This window comes from Mesoplodon densirostris, chromosome 15 (genome assembly GCF_025265405.1).
Source record: "Mesoplodon densirostris isolate mMesDen1 chromosome 15, mMesDen1 primary haplotype, whole genome shotgun sequence".
NCBI classification, from domain to species: Eukaryota; Metazoa; Chordata; class Mammalia; order Artiodactyla; family Ziphiidae; genus Mesoplodon; species Mesoplodon densirostris.
This window is the reverse complement of record NC_082675.1, coordinates 65,287,494-65,314,787: the sequence shown is the minus strand read 5'-3', so window position 1 is coordinate 65,314,787 and position 27,294 is coordinate 65,287,494. Positions and strand designations below refer to the sequence as shown.

Genomic DNA, 27,294 nt, shown 5'->3' with positions numbered 1-27,294 from the left:
CATTCATGCTGTAGCACAGGTCAGAGTTTCCTTCTACTTAAAGGTGAATAATATTCCATTGTATGTATAGACCACATTTTGTTTATCCATTCATCCATTGGTGGACATTTGAGTTGCCCACCTGTTCTTTTTTTTTCAATTTTATTTTATCTTTGGCTGCATTGGGTCTTCATTGCTGTGCGTGGACTTTCTCTAGTTGCAGTGAGCAGGGGCTACTCTTCTTTGCGGTGCGTGGGCTTCTCATTGTGGTGGCTTCTTTTGTTGCGGAGCATGGGCTCTAGGTGCACGGGCTTCAGTAGTTGCAGCACATGGGCTCAGTAGCTGTGTCCCACAGGCTCTAGAGCGCAGGCTCAGTAGTTGTGGCACAGGGACTTAGTTGCTCCACACCATGTGGGATCTCCCTGGACCAGGGCTCGAACCCGTGTCCCCTTCATTGGCAGGCGGATTCTTAACCACTGCGCCACCAGGGAAGTCCCTTTTCTTTTTACTCAGCATACTCAGCATATCTCCTCTCTCATGCCCAGCCTCCATCATCCCATCAGACGTTACTTATAACACACAAATTCAAAGACAAAGTTACTAAGAGTGTCAAGACAGCTACAGCAGAACATTGAACCAAGGGTGGGCCCTTCTGAGTGTGGTGTCTTGTGTGATTGCACACGTCCAATGCCCATGATGCCAGTTCTAGGGAGGATCCAGTAAATGACCTGGGCTAAAGGAAAAGAGGCAGAGAAAAGCAGAAGGAAAACAGTGGCCAAGGGTTTACGCAGAGTGGCTCTCTTGAAGAGCCCCAAAGAGAAACAGTGAAAAGCAGGAAGATCAGCAAAATGAAATGACAGCCAACAGTTTGCAGTAAAAATGGAGGCAGAAGTACTTCCAAAATTATATGGAAGTACTCAAAATCTATGGCTTCCTAGGGCCATTCAGCATGGTCAAGCCCCGCACAACTCAGTAAACCCCGAGTCTATCAGGGCTTTGTTCCTGAGCCCAGGAATGTTCAGGAAGAAGCCTCAGCATCCTGAAGAGGGGGTGGGAGTACATTGAGTATTTTCTGTTTAAAAATGTGTATGTAGGTTTTCTTTCTAACATATTATATATATATATATATATATATATATATATATATATGTTTTAAGTTCTGATGGCTGGAGGGTTAAGCTTTAAATTTTAAGAAAATCTGCTTGTGTAGCATACCACATAATTGAGATGCTATTGTAGCTTTGACAACCTATAGCAAATGTTTAAAGCTCTAGGTAATTGCAGAAAAAAGTACTTGGAGGGCAAGGGCTGTGTTTTCTATTTCTTTTGCATAACTGGTGATACTTGGTTAAGACACATATTAGGCTGTTGGTAAATTCTTGTTGAAGGGCTGTGTATGGTTTGGGGAGGAATTTGAAGTGAATCTGGTGAGTGGTCCTGCTAATTTTACCTACATTTAAAGTTGGTTTTATTTAGAGAAGAGCTAACAACATCCATCCTTCTCAAACTCTTCCAAAAAACTGCAGAGGAAGGAAAACTCCCAAACTCATTCTATGAGGCCACCATCTTCCTGATACCAAAACCAGACAAAGATACTACAAAAAAAGAAAATTACAGACCAATATCACTGATGAATATAGATGCAAAAATCCTCAACAAAATACTAGCAAACAGAATCCAACAACACATTAAAAGGATCATACACCATGATCAAGTGGGATTTATCCCAGGGATGCAAGGATTCTTCAATATATGCAAATCAGTCAATGTGATACACCATATTAACAAATTGAAAAATAAAAACCATATGATCATCTCAATAGATGCAAAAAAGCTTTTGACAAAATTCAACACCCATTTATGATAAAAACTCTCCAGGAAGTGGGCATAGAGGGAACCTACCTCAACATAATAAAGGCCATATACCACAAACCCACAGCAAACATCATTCTCAATGGTGAAAAACTGAAAGCATTTCCTCCAACATCAGGAACAAGACAAGGATGTCCACTCTCATCACTATTATTAAACGTAGTTTTGGAAGTCCTAGCCTCGGCAATCAGAAAAGAAAAAGAAATAAAAGGAATACAAATCGGAAATGAAGAAGTAAAGCTGTCACTGTTTGCAGATGACATGATACTATACATAGAGAATCCTAAAGATGCTACCAGAAAACTACTAGAGCTAATGAGTGAAATTGTAAAGTTGCAGGATACAAAATTAATGCACAGAAATCTCTCATTCCTATACGCCAATGATGAAAAATCTGAAAGAGATATTAAGGAAACACTCCCATTTACCATTGTAATAAAAAGAATAAAATAACTAGGAATAAACCTACCTAGGGAGACAAAAGACCTGTATGCAGAAAACTATAAGAGACTGATGAAAGAAGATGATACCAACAGATGGAGAGATATACCATGTTCTTGGATTGGAAGAATCAATATTGTGAAAATGACTGTACTACCCAAAGCAATCTACAGATTCAATGCAATCCCTATCAAATTACCAATGGCATTTTTTATGGAACTAGAACAAAAAATCTTAAAATTTGTATGGAGACACAAAAGACCCCGAATAGCCAAAGCAGTCTTGAGGGAAAAAAACGGAGCTGGAGGAATCAGACTCCCTGAATTCAGACTATACTACAAGCTACAGTAATCAAGACAATATGGTACTGCCACGAAAACAGAAACATAGGTCAGTGGAACAAGATAGAAAGCCAAGAGATAAACCCATGCACCTATGGTCAACTAATCTATGACAAAGGAGGCAAGGATATACACTGGAGAAAAGGCAGCCTCTTCAATAAGTGGTGCTGGGAAAACTGCACAGCTATGTGTAAAAGAATGAAATTAGAGCACTCCCTAACACCATACACAAAAATAAACTCAAAATGGATTAGAGACCTAAATTTAAGACCAGACACTATAAAACTCTTAGAGGAAAACATAGGAAGGACACTCTTTTTTGTTGTTGTTGTTGTTGTTTTCTGTGGTACGCGGGCCTCTCACTGTTGTGGCCTCTCCTGTTGTGGAGCACAGGCTCCGGATGCGCAGGCTCAGCAGCCATGGCTCACGGGCCCAGCCGCTCCGCGGCATGTGGGATCTTCCCAGACCGGGGCACAAACCCGTGTCCCCTGCATCAGCAGACGGAGTCCCAACGACTGCACCACCAGGGAAGCCTGGAAGGACACTCTTTGACATAAATCACAGCAAGATCTTTTTTGATCCACCTCCTAGAGTAATGGAAATAAAAACAAAAGTAAACAAATGAGACCTAATGAAACTTAAAAGCTTCTGCACAGCAAAGGAAACCATAAACAAGATGAAAAGACAACCCTCAGAATGGGAGAAAATATTTGCAAATGAATCAACAGACAAAGGGTTAATCTCCAAAATATATAAACAGCTAATGCAGCTTGATATTAAAAAAGCAAACAACCCAATCCAAAAATAGGCAGAAGACCTAAACAGACATTTCTCCAAAGAAGACATACAGATGGCCAAGAAGCACATGAAAAGCTGCTCAACACCACTAATTATTAGAGAAATGCAAATCAAAACTATAATGAGGTATCACCTCACACCAGTTAGAATAAGCTTCATCAGAAAATCTACAAACAACAAATGCTGGAGAGGGTGTGGAGAAAAGGGAACCCTCTTGCATTGTTGTTGGGAATGTAAACTGATACAGCCACTATGGAGAACAGTATGGAGGTTCCTTAAAAAACTAAAAATAGAATTACCATATGATCCAGCAATCCCACTACTGGGCATATACCCAGAGAAAACCACAATACTAAAAGACACATGCACCCCAATGTTCATTGCAGCACTATTTACAATAGCCAGGTCATGGAAGCAACCTAAGTGTCCATCGACAGATGAATGGATAAAGAAGATGTGGTACATATATACAATGGAATATTATTCAGCCATAAAAAGGAACAAAATTGGGTCATTTGTAGAGATGTGGATGGATCTAGAGACTGTGATACAGAGTGAAGGAAGTCAGAAAGAGAAAAACAAATATCCTATATTAACGCATATATGTGGAACCTAGAAAAATGGTACCGATGAACCGGTTTGCAGGGCAGAAGTTGAGACCAAACGTATGGACACTAAGGGGGGAAAACCGCGGTGGGGTGGGGATGGTGGTGTGCTGAATTGGGCGATTGGGATTGACATGTATACACTGATGTGTATAAAACTGATGACTAATAAGAACCTACAGTATAAACAAACAAACAAGCAAACAAAAACAACTAATACTAAACTTTCTTTGGGTTATTTGTATGGAAATATGTTAACATAAATGTTTCAGACATTACATGAAATTTCTAAAAATCTTATATGTTCTGGTATAATGTTATGTCATAATTCTAGTTATTACTTTAAAATGTATATCCCAGAAATAACTAAATTTCCTTGCCAATTGCATTATTATGAACTTTCATCAAATCTTTAACCGTGGTCATTTTTAAGTCTTTTGTCCTTTACAGACAGTTCTGGGTGTACTCTGATGCTTTTGCAAAAATGTTCTTGTAAAAGGGTTTCACCTTCAAGGAATTCATGGAAAAGACTGACAAGTACAGGTTTCTGGTAACTGACTATACTGCTGAACTGAATGAATAAGCATTTTCAGAACTCTAATGGAAAACTGATGAATTCATAAAAGTGCTAACAAAAGATCAAGATGACAAAAAAATTAATTACATGGGACTGGGTGAACTGATGAGGATGATTATAATTTTTGTGACTTTCTGTTTGAATAAAAAACAAAAAATCCCACAAGGACTCAGAGGCAAAAAATATACAAATGAATTATCACTGCTAAGTAAAGGAGCTGTTACAGTGGGAAAAAAATTGGAAATGTAGTTTTTTAATTTTTGGCTTTTTCTCTTTTTAAATATAAATATGTAAGGCTATAAATTATCCTTGGGAATTCCCTGGCGGTCCAGTTATTAGGACTTGGCGCTTCCACTGCCAAGCGCCCGGGTTTGATCTCTGGTCAGAGAACTAACAACCCGTAAGCCACAGCGTGGCCAAAAAAAAAAAAAAGAAAAAGAAAAACGTATCCTTGAAGAACGATTTTCACTGCATTTCATATGTTTTCATTATCATTCAATTCTGAGTATTTTTAAGTTTCCATTGAGATTTCTTCTTTGACCTATGAGTTATTTGGAAGTGTGTTAATCATTTCCAAATAGCAGTATTTAGTGTACATTTTTGTTATTATCTTCTAACCTAATTGCATTGTGATCAAAGAATCTTGCCTATATGATAGTTATTGTTTGAAATTTAAAAACTGCTTATTTTTGTTTTACACTGTTGAGTTTGTGCAGCAGTGGATAACTAAGACAGTTTTGAAGAAGATTTTGTACTCTCTATTGTAGAAAGGAGAATTATGTACAGTCAAGCTTCTGTTCGTTCAATTTTATTGTTTATATCTTCAATATATTTAGTGAATTTTTATCTGCTTGACTTGTCAGCAATTTAAGAAAATGTGGTGAAATCTCCCATTATAATGGTGGATTTGTGGATTTTATATTGTAGCCCTATCAAATTTTCTTTATATACCTTAAGGCTACTTTGTTAGGTGCATGCATGGTACGATTAAAGAGGAAAACTAAAACTAAAATAAATAAATAAATAAAGTTGGTTTTGTCTACAGGACTACTGTTCTTGCACCTATGAAATTAATACTAATTCCTTCATATGGGCAAATATACATTTTGTGTTCAAATTTCTCCTATTGTCTCATGTCCTCTCATTTTTATGAGGTTTTTCTTGTTTATTGAGATGTAACATACAGATGGTAAAATGCACAAATTCCAAGTGTACACCTTGACAGATTTTTACATGGATGTACACTGGCATAGCTCAAGTATATCCCAAAGTGGTAGCATGAAATTTACACTTCTGCCAGCAATGTGTGAGAGTTCAAGTTGCTTTGCATTCTCGCTAACACTTAGTATTATCAGTACTTTTAATTTTAGTCCTTATGATTGGGAGGGGCAAAGGGTAGATGTATCTCATGCATAATGATGTTGAGAGTAGCTTTCTGTATGTCTATTCTTGTTCATTATTTTAAAATAATGTTCATTATTAAAAAAATTGGCTTGTCAATCTTTCTCATACCGATAATAGGAGTCCTTTATATGTTCTAGATATTAGTCAGAATATACACATATCTACTCCCAATCTGGCTGGCTCTTTCACTCTATTTTTATCTTGTCTTTTGATTAAAAGATATTCTTAGCTTTAATGAAATCTAATTTATCAATCTATCCTTCTTTTGGTTAGTGTTTTTTGGTACCCTATTTAAGAAAAATTTATCTCTCTGTAATGAAAAAATCTTCTGTATTTTTCTGTAGAATTAATGTTTGTGTATGATGTGAGGTATTTTGTGTATAATGTGAGGTAGGTAGGGGTCAAGGTTAATTTTTACATATGGATATCCACTTGGCCTAGCATTATCTTTTCACCATTGAATAGTAGTAATGCCTCAGTTATAAAGCAAGTTAATGCATGTGTAGAACTGTTTCTTGGCTCTCTATTTGACTCATCGGTTTCTCTGTAGTGTTACCTATAACATACTGTTTAGTTACTATAGCATTATATTAATTATTGCTCTCTAGTACCCCAAACTGTAGGTAATCACTGATCTGCTTCCTTTCACTATAGTTTGCTTTTTCTAGAATTGTATATAAAGGGAATTATACAGTATGCACCCCTTTGTTTCCTGCCTCTTTCACTCAGCAGAATGTTTTTGAGATTCATCACTTTTGTTGCATGTTTCAGTAGTATGTTCCTTTTAATTGCAGAGTAGTATTTCATTGCATGGATATACAAACATCTGTTTATTCATTCATCTGTTGATGGATATTTGGGTTGTTTCTAGTTTTTTGCTATTATGAATAATGATGCTATAAACATTTATGTACAAAAAAAGAAATAAAGTTGGTTTTGTCTAAAAGCTCACAGAAACACAAATGAGATATCAAAACATTAAGAAGGGGCTTCCCTGGTGGCACAGTGGTTGAGGGTCCGCCTGCCGATGCAGGGGACACGGGTTCGTGCCCCGGTCCGGGAGGATCCCACGTGCCGTGGAGCAGCTGGGCCCGTGAGCCATGGCTGCTGGGCCTGTGCGTCCAGAGCCTGTGCTCCGCAATGGGAGAGGCCACAACAGTGAGAGGCCTGCATACCGCAAAAAAAAAAAAAAAAAAAAAACATTAAGAAGTACAGTTTGCTCTGTGTTCTTCCAAAAACTACCTATAATAAATGGCTTTTGTTAAATGTTCACTCTAAAAAATTATTGAGTGAATGAATGAAAAAGGCAGTGTGGTGAAAGGAGATAGCAACTCTGTCAGTAATTAGGGTCTCAGGTTCCTCAGTTTTAAAATAAGCTTTCAACTGTATGGTGCATTCCAACTTAAAATTCTATGATTCAGTAAATATTTATAAACTCAATTAAGATGGTCACTGCTTGATAAGAGGAAAGGAAGTACAATTATGTAACATGGCGATTCATTTACTACCGGGTATTAAACCAAACAGTGGGAGGTGCACTTTTCTACAAACAAAAGAGTAAGTGGCAGGTAGAGAGTCAGAAGAAGACACATTAATTCATTCAATCAGGAATTACTAAATGCGTACAAAAGCCAACCTACTAGGCATGCTGTGGGTTAAAGTAACTTCAAGCTACCCATGTGGAGACAAGTTGCTGACAAACGAATAAAGCTATAACAAGGCCTTGTTAGGCACGATGACATCAAGATTCCTGTAAGATTACAGGAGAGACTCGAGTGTCCAGAGAAGGAGTGGCCTCCCTGTGGGCCAGAGGGGGTGGCGAGTTTGCCTAATTCCCACTTGTTTATAGCTAGGGTGGGTCCATCTGCTCCACTCTGTGGGAAGGATTATGGAAACTTTTAACCAACTATTCACTCAGCAAAATATTTCTTGAGCGCCTACTAAGTGCCAGGAACTGTGCAAGGCACTGGAGATGCAAAGGTGAGCAAATGCAGTCCTGTCCCCAAACTGCTCAGATGGTGATTGGGGACCATTGTGGTGACGGAGGGCAGTGCAGTGTGGCAGTCTGGGTTGGCAGACACAGTTGCATGGTACCTGGCCACCACCCACTACTGTTGCCTTTCCTAAAGAATGATGGCAAGTTTCCTGTTGTGTTTGCATACGGCCTCAGCATCCTTCTTGACACAGCAACCAGGTAATCACTACGCATCAATCAGACCTGGCACAAAAGACAGAACCTATTTGCTTCCAGGCAGCAAGGGCTATAAATAACACTGCACACACTTGCTATGGGAGCACAGAGAAGCAGGTGGTTAGTGCTTTTGGGTGGAATTTGTGTAAGCAGTCACAGAGCAGATGACAAATCAACTGGACTTCAAGGGATAGATTTCTGCAGGTTAGAAACTGCCAGGTCTCCTTTCACTCCATGCACTGTTATTTGCAACTTGGAGAGAAGGTAATAGTCCCTGGGAAACATGACTTCCTTTTTGGTAAGGGTGGATCCTATTCAGGGTCCCTCAGATCAGGGCCCTGATGGGAGTAGCAGACCCCTGGGAGGGATGGAGCCTTGAGGTATAGTGTGGCTGAACCAGCCTGTTGGAGAAAGTCCAGGTTTCTGGCCCAGCCACTGGGTTTTCTTTGGCAGAATCATGTCCAGCCTCTTCATGTAGCTGGTGCCAAGCAGGCCAGGCACAGTGAGCTCATGGCGTTTCATGAATCCTGGAGCTGGAGACTGAGGGTGGAGGGAAGCAGAGGGCTGGAGATAGCCCTACTGGCTCCAGGTTTGCAGCAGTCAGAGTTCTGGGCCAATGGAGATGGGAAATCTTCTGGGCTTTCAGACGTTGTGTCATATGATTGTTTATTTGGGAAGAAGAAGCCATCCAGGGAGCACTGGTGCCCATCACCAGCTCCTGAGAGAGAAACACAGCTGGAGCATGTGTTACCCTCCTCACCCACGTGCCCGTGGAGCACATAGACACACAGGTGCACATCCCCTCATCACCTGCCCCACTGCTCCCACCCCGTGCATACAGGTGAGGTGAGTTCACCATGCTCAGCAAGAAATAACAGAGTTCCAGATCCCTGCTGCCTACATTTCTACCCAAATTGTGCCACAGGGACCCGGTTCTCCTGTCTCTCTGGGGCAAGTCATGCCTTGCCAAACCTTGGTTTTCCCGTCTGTAAAATGAAGAAAGGAAAATTCTTCATCCTACCACCTGAGAAAACAGAGAGAGAAGAGCTGTGTAGAACAGAACAGCTCCAATGATACGATGAGCAATCCTTGTCCTCGTGACAACCACCCAGGCTTGAGAGTTATGGAGTCACAGCAGACTCCCTTCTTCCTTCCATATTCAATCACTCATCAAGTCCTGTTGACTCTTCTAGGTATCTAACAATCATCACCTCTTCCCTATCCCCACTGCCTCTGTCCTAATTTAGAACCTAGTTACATGCACCTGAGCCACTGCAATAGCCTTCTCACCATCTCCCTGGCTCCATGCACCTACCCCCATCTGCCCTCACATTGCCCTAGGGAATGGCTCTGGTTGGATACTTCCTGCCCCACGCCTTTCAGACCTCCTCCTTGCCTCTAACTTCAAATTCCTCCCTGATCTTCACTCACCTACTCTTCCAGTGGTATCTTCTATTTTTCCCATATTGATCTGCTATGCCACAGCCACACTAGGCTTCTATTTCTTCAGCTAATTTTGCAAATTCTTAACTTTGTACATTTCCCTTTACTCTGGGATGTACTTTTTTTTTTCTTAAGTACTCATCATATCTATCCATGTGGAAAAACAGCAAAGTAAGTTCCAGATTAATTAAAGATATATATGTGAAAAAAATGAAATCATAAACACATTGGGAGAAAATATGGGTGAATATATATATATACACACTTTGGAGTCAGAAAGGTGTTTCTAATACGACACCAGTCATAGAGTGGATAACATCTCAATCAAGCTTCAGGAAATAAACAACTAAGCAACGTTTAAAACGTCTATACATCAAAACAAATCTTAACAGAAATGCATGGCAAAAGTTTGGAAAGTCATCAACAAATTGTTAAAGGAGAAGAGTAAAATTCTTGTGTTTTGTGGATGTTATGGTAAATTTAATTTTTTTAACCTAATATACTTACATATTATTAGAAATGTATAGAGATGATATACTCCTTTGTAATCTAGAATATTAAAGATATCAATACAAACAAAATTTAAAAGGTAATGGCAAAGTGGTAAAAATATTTGCAATATATGTGACAGTCAAGGGATTAATAACCTCACTATGTGAAGAGCTCTTACAAAAGTAAGAAAAAAAAAAAAAAGAACAACCCATTAGGAAATGGGCCAAGGGTACAAATAAGCAATTAACAAAAGAAAAATATTTATGGCCAAAAAAAGTATGGAGAAATATCAGCCTCATTAATAATTTCAAAATGTACATTAAAACAAGAAGTTTGGCAAAGATAGGAAGATTGATAGATAGATTAAAAGGTAGATAATCTATCCTTACCAAACTTCCTGTTTTAATCTACATTTTGAAATTATTAATGAGGCTGATATTTTTCCATCTGTTTACTCTATATATAGTGAACTCTTAGACACTCTTAGGTACTGCCAGCAGGAATGCACATTGGTACGTTATTTTGTCAGGCAATTTGACAAGAGCTATCTAATCTTACAAATGTGTATATATTTTGACCCAGAAATTTCATTTCCCACATTTATTCTCAAGAAATATTAGAGCAACCCAAAGAGGACTACACTAACAAACACATTGTCATTAAAATGGTAAAAATTAGAGATAAAGAGAGAATATTAAAAGCAGCAAGGGAAAAGCAACAAGTTACATACAAGGTTATCAGTTGATTTTTCAGCAGAAACTCTGCAGGCCAGAAGAGAGTGGCATAATATATTTAAGGTGATTAAGAGGAAAATTCTACAACCAAGAATACTCTACCTGGCAAAGCTCTAATTCGGATTTGTTGATGAGATGAAAAGTTCTACAGACAAGCAAAAGCTAAAAGAGTTCAGCACCACCAAGCTAGCTTTACAAGGAATGTTAAAAGAATTTCCCTGAGCAAAAAAGAAAAGGCCACAACTAGAAACATGAAAACTATGAAAGGAAAAAGCTCATCAATAAAGGCAAATATACAGTAAAGATAGTAAATCAACTATGTACAAAGCTAGTAGCAAGGTTAAAAGACAAAAGTAAAATCATCTATATCCACAATGAGCAGTTGAGGGATACACAAAACAAGTAGATGTAAAATATGATGTCAACAACAGTAATCATGAAGTGAGAAGAGTAAAAATGCAGTGTTGTTAAAATGCATTTGAAATTAAGAGATCAGCAACTTAAAACAATCACATGTATATATAGATTGCTATATATAAACTTCATGGTAACCACAAACCAAAAATCTATAATAGATACACACACACAAAAGAAAAAGGAATCTAAACATAACAAAAGATAGTCATCAAATCAAAAGGAAAGAAAGCAAAAAAGAAGAAAGGAACAAAAAAGAACTACAAAAACACCCCAAAATAATTTATAAAATGTCAATAAGCACATACATATCAATAGTTACTTTAAATGTAAATAGATTAAATGCCCCAATCAAAACACATAGAGTGGCTGAAGGGATACAAAAGCAAAACCCATACATATGCTGCCTACAAGAGACTCATTTCAGATCTAGAGACACAGACTGAAACTGAGGCAATGGAAAAAGGTATTCCACATAAATGGAAATCAAAAGAAAGCTGGAGTAGCAATACTTATATCAGACAAAATAGAATTTAAAATAAGACTATAAAAAGAGAAAAAGAAGGATACTACATAATGATCAAGGGATCAATTCAAGAAGAAGACATAAAAATCATAAATTTATACATGTACCCAACTTTGCCTAAATACATAAGGCAAATATTAATGGACATAAAAGGAGAAATCAACAGTAACACAATAATAGTAGGGGACTTTAACACCTCACTTACATCAATGGACAGGTCATCCAGATAGAAAGAACAATAAGGAAACAGTGGCCTTAAATGACACATTATACCAGATGGACTTAATGATACATATAAAACATTTCATCCAAAAGCAGCAGAATACATATTCTTTTCAAGTGCATATGGAACATTCTCAAGGATAGATCACATGCTAGGTCACAAAACAAGCCTCGATAAATTTATGAAACTTGAAATCATATCATGCATCTTTTCCAACTACAACACTGTGAGACTAGAAATCAACTCTAAGGAAAAACCTGCAAGAAACACAAACACATGGAGGCTAACAATATGTTACTAAACAACCAATTATTCACTGAAGAAGTCAAAGAAGAAATAAAAAAATACCTGGAGACAAATGAAAATACAACAATCCAAAACCTATGGGACACAGCAAAAGCAGTCCTAAGAGGTAAGTTTATAGTGATACAAGCTTACCTCAGGAAACAAGAGAAATCTCAAATAAACAACCTAACTTTACACCTAAAGAAAGTTGAAAAAGCAGAACCAACAAAACCCAAAGTTAGTAGAAGGAAATAAATCACAAAGATCAGAACAGAAATAAATGAAATAGAGACTAAAAAAAATAGAAATGATCAATGAAACTAAGAGCTGGTTCTGAGAAAAGATAAACAAAATGATAAATCTTTAGCCAGACTCATCGAGAAAAAAAAAGAGAGAGGGCCCAAATTAATAAAGTTAGAAATGAAAAAAAGAGAAATTACAACCAAAATCACAGGACTGCAGAAGATCATATGAGACTGCTACAAAAAACCATATGTCAATAAAATAGACAACCTAGAAGAAATGGAAAAATTTCTAGAAATGTACAATCACTCAAGACTGAATCAAAAAGAAGCAGAAAATATGAACAGATCAATTACCAGTAATGAAATTGAATCTGCAATTTAAAAACTCCCAACAAACTGAAGTTCAGGACCTGATGGCTTTGCAGGTGAATTTGACCAAACATTTAGAGAAGAGTTAACACCTATCTTTCTCAAACTATTTCAAAAATATTGCAGAGGAAGGAACACTTCTAAACTCATTCTATGAGCCCAGCATCACCCTAATACCAAAACCAAACAAAGATATCACACACATGCAAAAAAGAAAACTACAGGCTAATATCACTGATGAACATAGATGCAAAAATTCTCAAAAAAATATATTAGGAAACCAAATCCAACAATACATTAAAAGGATCATACAACATGATCAAATGGGGTTTAACTCAGGGATGCAAGGATGGTCCAATACCTTCAAATCAACAATGTGATACACTAAATTAACAAACTGAAGAATGAAAACCATATGATTATTTCAACAGGTGCAGAAAAAGCCTTTGACAAAATTCAACATTCGTTTATGATAATACCTCTCCAGAAAGTGGCCATAGAGGGAACATACCTCAACATAATAAGGGCCATATATGATAAGCCCACAGCTGACATCATAGTCAACAGTGAAAAGCTGAAATTATTTCCTCTAAGATCAAGAACAAGACAACAATGCCCACTCTCATCATTTTTATTCAACATAGTATTGGAAGTCTTAGCCACAGCAATTAGATAAGGAAAAGAAATAAAAGGAATCCAAATTGGAAAGGAAAAATTAAAACTGTCACTGTTTGCAGATGACATGATACCATACATAGAAAATCCTAAAGACTCCACCAAAAAACTACTAGAGCTCATCAATGATTTTGGTAAAGTTGCAGGATACAAAATAATAGAAAGAAATCTGTTGCATATCTATACACTAACAATGAATTATCAGAAAGAGAAATTAAGGAAACAATCCCACTGATATTCACATCAAAAAGAATAAAATACTTAGGAGTAAACTTACCTGAGGAGATAAAAGATCTATGCTTGGAAAACCATGACACTGATGACAGAAATTTAAGATGACACAAGCAGATGGAAAGATGTATCAAGTTTATGGATTGGAAGAATTAATATTGTTAAAATCACCATACTACTCAAGGCAATCTAAGATTCAATGAAATCCCTATTAAAATACCAATGGTGTTATTCACAAAATTAGAACGAATAATTTAAAATTTGTATGGGAACACAAAAGACCCCAAACAGCCAAAAGAGTCTTGAGAAAGAAGAACAGAGCTGGAGGAATCATGTGCCCTGGCTTCGGACTATACCACAAAGCTACAGTAATCAAAACAGTATGCTACGTGTACATAAACAGACACATAGATTAATGGAACAGGATAGAGAGCCCAGAAATAAACCCATGCACTTATGGTCAATTAATCCACAATAAAGGAGGCAAGCGTATACAATGGAGAAAAGACAGTCTCTTCAATAAGTGGTGCTGGAAAACTCGACATATACATGTAAAAGAATGAAGTTAGAACATTATCTAATACCATATACAAAAATAAACTCAAAATGGATTAAAGACCTAAATGTTAAGTCTGGATACTATAAAACTCATAGAAGAAAACATAGGCAGAACACTGTTTGGCAGAAATCACAGCAATATTTTTTTGGATCTGTCTCCTGAAGCAAAGGACATAAAAGCAAAAACAAACAAATGGGACCTAATTAAACTTAAAAGCTTTTGCACGGCAGAGGAAACCATTGACAAAGACAAAATGAAAAAGACAACCTACAGAATGGAAGAAAAATTTGCAAATGATATGACCACTAAGGGGTTAATATCCAAAATATATAAACAGCTCATACAACTCAATCTCAGAAAAAACAAACAACCTGAGGGCCTCTCCCGTTGCGGAGCACAGGCTCCGGATGCGCAGGCTCAGCGGCCATGGCTCACAGACCTAGCCGCTCCGCAGCATGTGGGATCCTCCCGGACCGGGGCACAAACCCGTGTCCCCTGCATTGGCAGGCAGACTTTCAACCACTGTGCCACCAGGAAAGCCCAGACTGTTGTTTTCTTGAAATTCTCCTTAGCCTCTTTTCCTTAAAGGCTCTGACCTCTTTTCTCTTCTAGAGGCAGCATTGCAGGATGGGCCGCTGATGGATTCCCGAACTCACAAACCTGGGTCCCAAAGGTGCCTCTGCCACTTCCCAGCTTCGGGACCTTGGTCATTACCATTGCTATTGATTTCAGACTTCTCATCTATAAATGGTCATAACAAAATGCATCACACACAGCTGTCCTGAGGAACATATAACAGTGCATGCCATGATTCTGATTCTAGAAATAGCTCTGTAAATGTTAATTCTTCCCTTTTCTTTTCTCTTGAATCAGCCTCTCACCACCCTTGGGACATAGATAAATATTTGAACCCCATTCTCAGATAATTTCTGAAAAATTTATTCCAATAACTAATGTTGACAATTTACAATGCACAGTGCTTGATCCACAGTAGCCCCTTAATGAATGCTGTTCACGAGGTAATACTTGCCCACATCTTTTCTCATCTGGCCATCCCAGCATCCCTAAGGTGTAGAAAAGTCCCCATTCTTATCTCCTTTTGATAGATTTGGAAATGGAGGCACTGAGGAGTTGAGTAACATGCTTTTCTAGGTTCCATGGCTGTTAAAGAGGGAAGTCTGGCACGAGCCAATAAATCCTATTACTTACGGCAAAGTTTACAGTTGCACTTCCATATAAACAAGTAAATTGCAAGTGAGTCTTACAAAGTGCACTGGATTTCTCTCTGTATGTGTTACCCTGCTTACGCCACCATTCTAAAATAACTTTGCATTCATTTGGTTTATCAGTCTTTAATGAGCACCTAACAGGTGCCAAGTGTGTGTTAGGCACCTAGGATACCAAGATGGGTAAGGAGCTCAAAGTCTTGTTGGAAAAAAGACAACTGAATAAAAATCGTGAACACGGTGTAATAGCTGCTTTCTTTAAAAATATTCCATAATATCACTAATGCAGACCATTCTCATCCTGATTGCTCTTAAATTTATAAAACTTTTGCCTGTGGTGAACAGGTTCGGACGACCTGTGGCGATCAGGTTCGGACGACCTGTGGCTCACTGTCTAGAACATGGAACCTTCCTCCACAGCTCATGACATGGAAAGCCATTCAGTGATCCCCAGCTATGGAACACCTGCTCTGAGCCAGCTGTACCCAGAGAAGGGAGGACAACCTTTCCTATTTAGAGGCATTTCTAATTCAGTACCCACATCCCCCTTTTCTTAAACAAAACACTCTTTTCATGGCCATGGCTGCCCTCACTCCCTGCACTGCATTCCTTTCATCTGCAGGTGTCTTGCAGGGCTCACATCCCCCAGGTACTCCCATGCTTCTGGCTTAGAAGCTTGACCGCATCAGCTGGGTCAGTAGTCCTCCAAATGGCTGAAGACCCTTTAATGAAAGGAAGTGAGGCAGACAACCTAATTTAGCAGGGAGACAGACAACCAAATTTGGGAAGGCAAAGGCTCCCAGGGCTGCTTAAAGCAAGGATGCTATTTTGCTTTAGCTACTTGGAAGTCTGACATCCTGAATCTGAAAATCTTAGTTTCCACAACAGACTTCCCTAGACTTCTTCAAACTGCTTTTGAACAGTTTGGGTAAGCTGGTTGTTCAAACTGTCAAATAAATGCTGTTTTCTTATTAGGAAAAGCCAGGCCTCTCTGTCCAGTGAAACATGATGTACACAACCGTACGTTTCAGCTCACCCTTTCATGTTTGTGCCTAGATTTCCGCTGTCACATCCTATTCCAGAGCCTTTTCCCTTGTTTTCATTACACCCAAGTGGTGCCATGCAATGTGCATTTATTACACGAACGAATGGAACGATGAAAATTTCTAGTGAGCAACACTGGTGCGAAGCGCCAAGCAAAAGGTCCACAAATTTATTTTCGTGAATCCTGTAAAGGATGTCATCGAGTATCTTCAATAGTCAGAGACACTACGCAGACAGCAGCAGTCCCACTGTCCGTTCATTAGTCGATGTTCAGAATGGAAACAGGAGGGAGAGATTCGCTTTCTCGCCTGTCCTGGGAGCCTCGCACGGCTCAGGTAAGCGCAGCCCCTGTAAGACTTTGAGGACCGAAGACTTCGCCGCCTTTGAAGAAAGAGTCCCGGAGAGGATCCGCTGACATCGGAGGGGACAGTCGCAGAGGTCGGGCAAGCCACGGCGGGCAAGGGTTTCTATGTCTGCAGGGAGTGCGGAAGGCGGGCGTTGTAAAAAGGTTGAGCGCCAGTGTGCCCCGGCCTGCTGGTGGCCGGAACGTCTGCCCAGGAGTCGCCTAGCCAGCGACAGTTCACGCCTTCGCTCCTGGACCGAGACCCCCTCCTCTTCCCTCGGATGGGCCCTTTCCGCTGTCCATCACCTCTCGGCGCTTGCTGCGCTTCCCACCGAGATTCTCCAGCGGGTACAGTATCCGCGGAGGCGGGGCTTGGAGGGACCGGGTGGAGTCAAGTCCTTCTAGTGCCCGCCCTTTGGCTGCGTAGCTGGGTGATTGGATGCTTCTGAAGGCCGCCTTCCAGGCAGTCTAGGCAAGTGACGGGTGGCCCGAGGCCGGTCCCTGGCGCGCGCTGTGCAGCTTGCGGGGTACCCTGGCCGGCGAGCAGTTGGGGGCCCGGCGCCCGAGCGGCCTCCAGGGCGGGGAGGCCCCCAGGGATTTGGGAGCCCTGGAGTGCTGCGCGCCTGTGGTTTCTCGTGTCGGAGAGGTGTCTTTCTGAGCTCTCTGGAATTCCGAGAGCATTTGGGAAACTTCTCGCCCCCACTCCTTGCTCCCTACTTTCGGTTGGAAAAGCAGTTGCTGAGTTGTTTTATTTCCTCCCCCAATCGGACTCTGTAAAAATAGCCGTGCGCCGGGGCGACCGAGCCAAGCTCTGCCGCCCCGGTGTCCTGGGCCGGGTGTGGACCTAAAAATACCCGGCGGTCTGGAGCCTGTGCTCCGGGTGCCGGCGGGTCCGGCCGGGCCGCAGAGGGCGTCTGGAGACCGGAGAAACGGCGGCCGCCTGGCCCCTCGCCTCGGCCGGGGCTGTCCCTTTAAATTCTGGAGGAGGCAAAGAGAAAAAAGAAAGAAAAAAGACGCGGAGCCCCGAGCCGAGGGTGGCTCTGCCCGGCCCCCCACTCCGCCCCCGCGCCGCGGCCTGACTGACGCCCGCCGCCTCCGCGGGTCCTGGGCGCCCCCAGCAGCGCCGCCCCCAGCCACAGTTACTGTCAAAATAGAAATTAATTGGAGCCGAGGAGGAGGTTGAGACGCAGCAAGTGCATGTGTGGCAGGGCGGGGAGGGGGTGCAGGGGAGGGGCGGGCGCGCGAGAGAGGCGACCTCAGACATCCGGGCCCTTTAGCCCAGTGCGCACCCCGAGCCGCTGGCGCGGGCAGCGCGGACGCCGGGCGCGGGGCGCAGGGCTGACAGCCGCGGCGCGGGAGGCGGGGCACGAGGAGGGCGGAGGCGCGGAGAGGGGAGGGAGGAGCTGCCGCGCGCCCGCCACTGCCGCTCGGCTCCACACAGCCGGCGCAGCCCAGCCACGAGACTCTGACAGCCAAGCGGCCCGCGCAGCTCCGGCGCACAGGGACGGACGGACCGCGGCGGTGGCGAAGGCGGACGCGAGGACAGCGGCCCGGCGCCAAGTGCAGGAGGCGCGCGGGTCCGGCGGCGCGCAGAGGTGAGTGGCTTCGCGTGCCGGGCTGGGGCATCGACTGCGAGGGTCGCGGTCTCTACCGCATCTCGGCTGCTGAGGCGGGTCGGGGGTCGCGGGGCTCCCGGAGGGTGCCTCCGCATCGCAGGCGCCGGGGAGCGATCTCCCGGGCTGTTGCTAGGAGGCCGGCGGTCCGCGCACCCTGGGGCGCAGGCTGGGGCAGGGGCGCCCCCGGCGCGGCGGGCAGGAGGCGGGGGGCTGTGGTGGCTATTCAGGGGCTCCGTGCGGCAGCCATGCAACGGGAGGAGGCGGGAGGAGGGAGGGAGGAGGGGAGAGCCAGCGAAGAGCGAGCCAGCGAGCGGGCGCCGCGCCTCCTGGCTGGCACCGCGGCCCGGAGCGAAGTGGCGCGCGGGGCTGGAAGGGAACTTCTACGGGCGCGTGCGGCCCCGGGCTCGGCGGCGCCTTTGGGCCCGGGCGGGGCGGGTCTGTCGGCAGCCACAGGTGGTTTCTGACAAAACTTCTACCGCACTGCTGCCGGGAAGGCGCGGGAACATTTTGGAGAGTGGCGGTTTCTTGAGACTTTGGCACCCGCACTGAGGTCTTATCTTGAAGATTAGGAAAGGGACTGGAAAGTCTGGGACCCGGCATCTCGCGATGCGCCTCAAGGGCTTCGTAGCGGTCCCTGCTCGAGGTGGTGTCTTTGCAGGATCCTGAGACCCATGCTGCTGTCCACTTGGGAAGTTGCGGGAAATGGGAGCACTCAACGGTTCCTCCGTGCCTCGGGAAAGTTAAGCGAAGGCCGGCCCGGTACCTGTCGCCCGCAAGGGTCAGCACAAAATCTCTTCCTAGCGACGCGCACGGGAACCGGGCGCGCCTTCGCTCATGGTGTGCGCATCTCCTGCTCCTTTGAAAGCGAATCGTCTCCGGCCACTGTGTTGCTTTGTTATTAGGGCTGCTTCTTTGATTTCATTAGGAAGAAGGCCAGGAGGAGCCAAAGAAAAGAGAAGCGGCAACAACTCCCGTTTCCTTTGAATCCAGCCGCGGGGGCTGGTACCCAAGCCGAGGTGTGGAGGGTCCAGGACCGAGGGGAGCCAGGAGTCTGTGGCTTGTGCTGCCTGCCCAGGGAGCCTCGCTGGACCATTCTCCAGGCGAGGGCTGGGGTTTCTGGCGCCTCCGGGACGGAAAGAGCGATGCCGGTGGGAAGGGAAGACCCTCACAAGAGGAAGATGTGCCTTGGTCAGCTCTGGGAGAGAGGCTCTGAGAAATCCAGTGGTTTGGCCCCGTTCCTCATTGGCCAGGTTGACAAATCCAGGGCATCGGAGGTTAGCACCAACCACCCGGGTAGCTCCATCCTGGGCTGAAAGAAATCATTATTCCCAGAGTGGGTCTGATACCCAGGTGTTGCAAGTCGGTACAGAACTGCATGGGAGCTGGAAACACTCAGTCCTTCATTCTGGCTGGTTCTGTTCCCACTCCTTATTCCCCCAGCCCCAGCAAGTACCTGAGCAGAAAGCATGTCCTTTGCTTTAAAGGAAGTCACAGAATTTTGGAGCTGAAAGAGACCCTAGAAATATTAAAGAGGGTTCATTTTACAGAGGGACAGATTCAGGCCCGAGGAAGGAGAGCGACCTGGCACAGTGGTCAGAGGTCCAGGGAGACTAGAAATGACATCAGCCTCCCAGACCGGGGTGGAGAGAGTTCCCTCAACAAGGCCTTGTAGGGCCTGAGATCAGAAATGCCACTCCCACACCCCAGGCCCATCATGGGCTCATTATCTGGTACTTTCTACATCCATGCCTGCCAGCTCATTTCCTGTCCTCTGCCCTTGGCTTAAAAAAATCAGAACTGTCACTGCAGATTTCCAGTCTGACACTATCCCAACTTTTCCTGCTCCCTCCTCACCCCAAGTTCCTCAAACTCCTTTGGTAACATAATGTGGCTTGATGAGCCAAGATGAGTTTGCAGCTTGTCTCACTGTGAGGCACCCACTTTCCGTAGGATGCCAGAACTCTGTTTTCCTGGTAATTAGGTTTTACAGATATTTTTGAAAGGGAGCCCAATTCTGGATCAATCACACTTGAGCACAAATGCTGTGCTGTTGTGGATACTAAATGAGAAAGATGAGCAATTATCTGGGGGTGTTGGAATAAATGTTGTTATGGGTATTTGACACAGCTATTAGACATCAATGAGTGGGTTTTCAGTAAATGTTTTTTACGTTGTATTTTATTGAGCACACAAAGTGTCTTAATTAAAAAGAACTGCGAGTTGGCCACTTAAATTTTAGCCACTTGTTTCTTACCAGTGTGTATGGGCAGGAAGGATCTGAGTGATAAACAGAATGATTGGTAAGAGAACTTTTTTCTCCCGAACCTAAATATTCTAGGGCAATGCTTATTCTTCAGTCTAAAATGTCATGTACGGTCCAGCAGAACCGTATTAAATCAAAATAATTCTGGATGTGGTGTGTGTCAATCTGGATTAGTGAGAAACAACTTATAAGAGAGAACATTTTGTAAGTTTTATGCTTTCAAGGGCACGCAGTATCAAGAATTCAAGGCTAATGCAGTGTCACTGAGCATAATTCTTCTCTCATGAGCAGATAAGAATCAATGTCCCCATAGCTGCGCTTGGGGCTCCTGGAGAAGAAACCAAGATCCGGTATCTTCATGACAATACGATGTTATAGTTTGACACTGCCTTTTCACTTTCATTGCATGCTAATCTCATAGGTAACTCATAGTTCATAGTTTAGCTCTTCACAGATAGGGAAACCAAGGCAGAGAGAGGGGAGAATGTTATTGCTGTAACTCCATTCACTGCAGTAACATACTCTGAGCATGCAGCTTGGGGTTTCTGGGACGACCAGGGTGAAAGAGTCCCCCTAATAATATTGTGACCCCCCAGCCCTCTCCAGCACTGCAGTTACAAAGGGGTTTAGAGGTGTGGCAGGGTTACAGTTACAGTTCATGGGCGGCCACTCACTCCCATGGGGGCCTGAAGGGCTGTGTTCTCCACCCCGACTGTGGGTGAGCCATTTCCCCCCCTCTTCCAGAAGGCTGTGGGAACTTGGGCGAGGAGGGACCAGCTGGCTGAGGCTGGGGCGGGGGTGTGGGATCTGTGCCTGTGGAGGGCTGAAGGAGTCCAGGCTATTTATAACCCCTCCTCCCCTCCTGGGAGGAAGAGACTCAAGGGTCTGGAACCAGGCTTGGCGCTGACTTCTCCCCAGGATGGCTGTGCCCACTGGAAGAAAACCTGCCACCCACTGCATGGCGGGGGCTGGAGTGAACCCTGACCCGTGTGGAGGGGCCCTGCGAGGCTTCTGGCAACTTCAGCTGCTCTGGGGGATCTGGGATACAAGCATGTCCTAGAGCCAGTGTGGGTGCTTTTTCTCAGGCACTGACCCCCCCCCCATTTGCACAGAATGAGGCGCATCCCAGAAACCTCACAGGGTAGAGCTTAAGAACCTGCTCAAGTGGGGGTAATTTGCTTCTCTGAATAATGGCAACGATGATTTTTATGCAGGAGGAGATTCTGAAAGCCACAAATCCGACGTGGCTCCCTCTGACCGTGAGCTGTGGTATCTGTTCGGTGCTGGTTGCGGAGGGCTGAGGCGTGCAGCCAGAGCTCTTTCCCTCCTCCCCACCCCTTCCCCAGACTGGTCTCCGTTGGTCCCCCTCACCTCCCACTCCTCAAGCCAACACCAAAACCCTCCTTTGTCTTCAAATACATCGTACCTGCCATCCCACCGACTACAGCTTCATTCCTGAGACTGGGCGTATTTTCTCCCTGGGTCAGTGGAGGGAGGAATGGGGGTGGGGGGGGCAGGAAGCAGGCGGGGCACTGAGCTTGTCTCTCTGTTTAACCCCTTGGAGTGAATTAATCCACCCTTCAGAACCATGTCAGGTGCTCACAGCAGGTTTTACCAGGAGGCCTACCTGGAGAGGTGGGTGCTGGGCAGCTCCTGGCCAACGGTGGCGCCCTGAGAGCCTGGGGCAGCTTTTGGGGGCGGGACTTGTGTTGCTCATCGTCACACGCTCAGCGCCCACCGCAAGGCCTGGGCACGGAAGATGTTTGCTGAACGCACACCGAGGGCTGGGCGTGGGTGGATGGGCGGACCGCAGTCAGGCTTGCTCCTCCGTTGCCATCAGCTGTGTTCCTTGGCGCTGTGAAGGGGGTGTTTGCAGGGCAAGGATCTAGAAGCGGAGTGTGGATGAGAAGAGATGGGGTTCCGTGGGCATTCTGAGAGCCCCAAGTCAAGCTGATTGCCTGTCTGGGATGATGGGAATCCTGTCATCAATTCGACTGATAGCGATGCATTCCTGCTCTGAGGGCTGTCACAGCACAACCCAGCCGCACAAAGAGCCACAGCGGGACTCTCTAGTGAGGCAGGCGGGCCGCTCCTGTGCTGCCCTCCTGTGGGCTCTCTGGGGTCTGGCCCCTGCCTGCCTCTCTGACCCTCCTCCACTCCCTGTACTCCAGCCACCTGGCTCCTTTTTGTTCCTGGAACGCACGGAGCTCACGTGTTTCTCCTTGTCTGTTCTGTCTGCAAGGCCCTTCCTGCAAATCTTCCCACAGCTGGCTTCACCTTGTCATTGGATCTCAACTGAAACAGCCTGGTAATACGTTCGTCATAGCATCCCAAGCTATCTGGGATAGAAACTTGATTCTCCTCCTGTCTATTGTCTGCCTCCCCCACTAGAATGTAAGCTCCAAGAAGGCAGGGGGCTTGTCTGTTTTGCTCCCTGTTGTATCCCCAACCCCAGAACAATGCCTGGCATGTGGCAGTGGCTGAGGAAATAGTTGGTGAGTGCTGTGCTCATTAGTGCTAGGGGGTGTATGAAGATGAATCAGCCAGGGTCGCTGCCCTCGGGATCTCTTTAGCTTAGAGGTGGATATAAAGCTTGTTCATACTCAACTCTGATGTGTGGCAGGAAGGGAAGCTGGCATTTGAGAGATACAGCTCAGGAGGGCTATGGTCTAGCAGCGTTAGCCCTCATTCGGCAAGGCTGGTTGGCTTAGGCAGAGGGGTCTTCTTTCAGGTGTTTTGTTATGAGTTGGGGACCTCGGGAAGCTGAAGCTCCTCCAGCACTGAAGTTCCTGCAGCTTGCTTGGCTGCCACCTCTCTCCCTCTCTCTTCTGTTTATTTACTTCTTTGGTGAGCAAGAGTTCCAAGCATAATGCCATCCTTGGAGAGTTAGGAATGTTGTGTTTTTCCACCAGCTCCATTCATTTGCAGCCTCCTCAGAACAGCTGTGGACAGCTGGCTGCCAGCGTGGATGTGGGGAGAGCGTCTCTTCAGGGCCAAGGGGTACACTCAGCCCTGCAGGAATGGGGAATTTCATTTGTGTTTCACACCCTGCTGCTTTCCAAACCCCACTGAAATGGTGCCTGTGAAAACAGATTCATGAGGAAATTAAAAAACTATTAGCGTTCAGTTTGCTGCTTATTTTCTGATTATAAAAGCAATAAGGGTCATGATGGAAAATTTGGAAAATATGGAAAGGTGTAAAACTAAAACCTGCTTACAACACCCTGATTTTGGAATATTTCCTTCCAGTCTTTTTTCTGTATCAACTAACACACGCGCGTGTGTGTGTGTGTGCATGTGCACACGCACAGAGGCCTACTCACATATAAATGTATTAAGATTCAATGTTGTTTTCTACAACTTTTAAAACCCATACCATACCATCTTTTAATAGACAGAAGGTTTCTTTTTCTTGGGAGTCTGGGAAATTCCCACTGTGAATCACTGATATTTAGAAGAAAATGTATTTTCCAAGTCTCCTCACTGGTTGAGAATACTTCCGTAAGCTTTACCGTCCACAGTTTGAGTTAGGAAATCGACTCTCCCTCCTGCCCACCCCCAACACTGGATGTGGTTAGAAAGGTACTTCTCACTAAATACCTCCCTCCGTGCCCTTGTTAAGAGCCACTGGTATATGGTGTTGCAAGCTGTCCCTCAATGAGCGTTCTGACACATTTACCAATGCCAGCATGCTCTTTAGAAACATATCTTAATGGATGTGTTGCATTCCTTCACGTAATGTATCATACTTTATTTACCGTTACAAAACACAAAACAAAACCCAGTGCTCATTAGCTAATCATTCCTTGACCTACAAATAACAGCAGGAGAATCTTGAGAAATATGAACCAGTATCACTGGACTAGCGTGTTGAGGTCATCACCATTTGGGGAAAACCCTGGTTCCTTCAGAAGCCCAGGGGCCTTGTCTCTGTCACTGCTCTGCCCATGGCGTGCAGTGGATGCTCAGGATATATTTTGCTGAATGAGTGAAATACAGAATACTTCCTGTGGGAGGTGAGACCCTGGTTAAGCCCTCTGGTGTCAAGGCTTCTTTTGAGTGTGAGTTTGCTGGAGAAGGAGTGCAGGGCCCTGGGGAGTGGTGGGGAAGAGCATCACCCCCTGGGAAGCAGAGTAGGAAAGGGCAGCCTGGGAAGCGGCTTTCTGACTTAATAGTTTTGATTGGTTTTTGGAGGAGGTGAAGTTTAGGTGGAGTCTTGATGTAAGGAGCTAGTGGCCCTTAATTCCATGAGACAGGAACTAGAGGGCACCCAGGGAGGAGCAACCTCAAGGTCAAGAGAGCCCCAGGGTCAAGAGAACCTCAAGGTCAAGAGTGCGGGGACAGGTTTGCCAGCCTAGGATGTGGGGTATAGCCCAACCAGGGAGTGGCTAGAGACAGAGATCCTTCGAACCAGAAGCTCCTCAGGAGCACAGAACCTACTCCCAGGGGAGGATGGGTCCCCAGGGACCATGGGGTCTCCAACCCTGCCTCAGGCAGGTATTGTCCCCATCCTGCAGATGAGGAAACTGAGACACGTGCAGGGGTGTGAGGAGCATGGGTCTGGAGCTGATCAGACCTGAACCCTATGTCTTGGCCACTTTCTGGTGGTCACCTTGGGCACATTACTTAACCTCTCTAAGCTTTAGTTTCCTTGTCTAGAAAACAGTGAAAACCAACTTCACAGGATGGTTGAGAAAATGGGATGAGATAATACACACAAAGTACCCTGCACAGCTCCTGACAAAAATGAGGGGTCCCCACATGGAAGCCACAATGATTCGCGTGTTTTGTGATTTCTGTTTCTAACCTGAAGGGAGAGGAGAGAGAAGACCAAGGATTCGTGTTGAAGAACTTTCAAGACTTTGTTTTCTTCCCCCTCCTCCTCCCCAAGCTACCACTGTAATTCAAGGGATAAAAATCCTACAAGACAGATGACTGTTGGGAAGCCAGTGTGCTCACATGTAGGTAGAATTAACGTCCCTTGAGGGGTGACAGGACCCCTCTGCTTCCCTACCTCCTACAGAAGGGGAGACACACTCCTTACAGCCATCCTGAGGCTTCAGTGGCTCAGTCTCGATATTGTCGTCAGGGGCACACTGCTCAGGAATGCCTGGCATGGGTGGTCTTTAGAATAGAGAAGGGCCACACAGAGTCTGGAACACGGGACAGGTCAGTTTTGCCGACTGGGAGCTGAATGGATAAACGGCTTATGACTTGGAGCAGCACAGCCTAGTGAAGGTATAATGTGAGCCATGCAGGTAATTTAAAATTTTCTAGTAGTCACATTTTAAAAAAAGTAAAAAGAGATGGGTAAAATGAATTTTAGTAAGGTTTTTTGTTTAACCTAATATATCCAAAGTATTATCATTTCAACATGTGACACCAGTCACATTTCAAGAGCTCTGTAGTCTGGAGACAGGGCAGGGAGCCTGGGGCACAGGTCAGGAGGGCCAGTCTGGGGAGAGGCTGGTACTACTTGGGGGACTCTGCATGGCCAGGGGAGGAAACGTGTCAAAAGCAAGCAATTTAGGGAAGAAGTGAAGGGTTGTGAGACCTGACTTTTATACTGGCATGTGGAGGGCGAATTGTGTATTCCTGGGCACCATTCCACTATGGGCCTCGGTTTCCTCAACCACAAAAATGAGATTGTATTATCTCAGAGCCATTCCGGCTCTGGCGTTCTCTAATTCCTGCGAGAAAGGCATGGAAAACACATTTAGCCACTTCCGAAGTTTGAAGTGGGTGGAGATGGGGCTTGGAGAGAAAATTTGGGCAACAGAGAAACCTGCTGGGCACCACGTTTTAAAGCATCTCATTGGAAAGTTCTGCCTGGACAGTTTAGAGAGACATACACGCCTCCCTAAGCCTCTCCAAGAATGAACAATATCCAGTCACTGCCATTAAGTTACATTTATTTAAAAGTATGTTTTGGGGATGCAGGGGGCCTCCGTTAACTATTATTTTTAAAAAGTGACATGTTTTCATTGTCTTTAAATCCTGAAGCTGCCTGTTGTTCCTGGTCATCCCAGATGGCTGTGAATGGCAGCCATAAAAGAGGGGAGGGGCCCTGCAGGAAATATTAGAACAAAAAAGGAAATATTTCAGCTCTGTCATAAATGGGCACTTGGCCTGTCCAGAGAGGATGTGGGAAGAGAGAGGAAAAAAGCAGCAGGTGTGTTTGGAGGGAAGGGTGTGTCTGCAAATGTATTTTAAGCTCCTGAAGTCAGAGGCGCTGGTTTCATTGCTCTCTGGTGAGGAGGATTTGAGGTTTTTATCTCCCTGCCACAGACTTCTATGGGGGGAAGGAAACTCTCTCTCCTTTCTAAGGAGTGTTTCTTCTTTTTAAATTAGGTTGTCACTAAGTAACTAGCTGTGTCTACCTGGGGATCCCCGGTTCC

At 44.4% G+C, this 27,294-nt stretch overlaps 1 protein-coding gene across 9 annotated transcripts in view; it reads left to right on the top strand.

The window, feature by feature from the left end:
* The first annotated feature begins 18,380 nt into the window (after positions 1–18,380).
* ZBTB7C (zinc finger and BTB domain containing 7C) overlaps positions 18,381–27,294 on the top strand; it is a 375,288-nt gene continuing 366,374 nt past the window's right edge. For 3 of the 9 annotated variants that reach the window (XM_060118296.1, XM_060118294.1, XM_060118295.1), the window contains exon 1: positions 18,382–18,612. The gene's annotated coding sequence lies outside the window, so the exon portion shown is untranslated. Of the gene's footprint in view, positions 18,613–27,294 lie in introns of all 9 variants that reach the window. The other 6 variants (XR_009534485.1, XR_009534484.1, XR_009534483.1 and 3 more) reach the window with 4 other exon arrangements.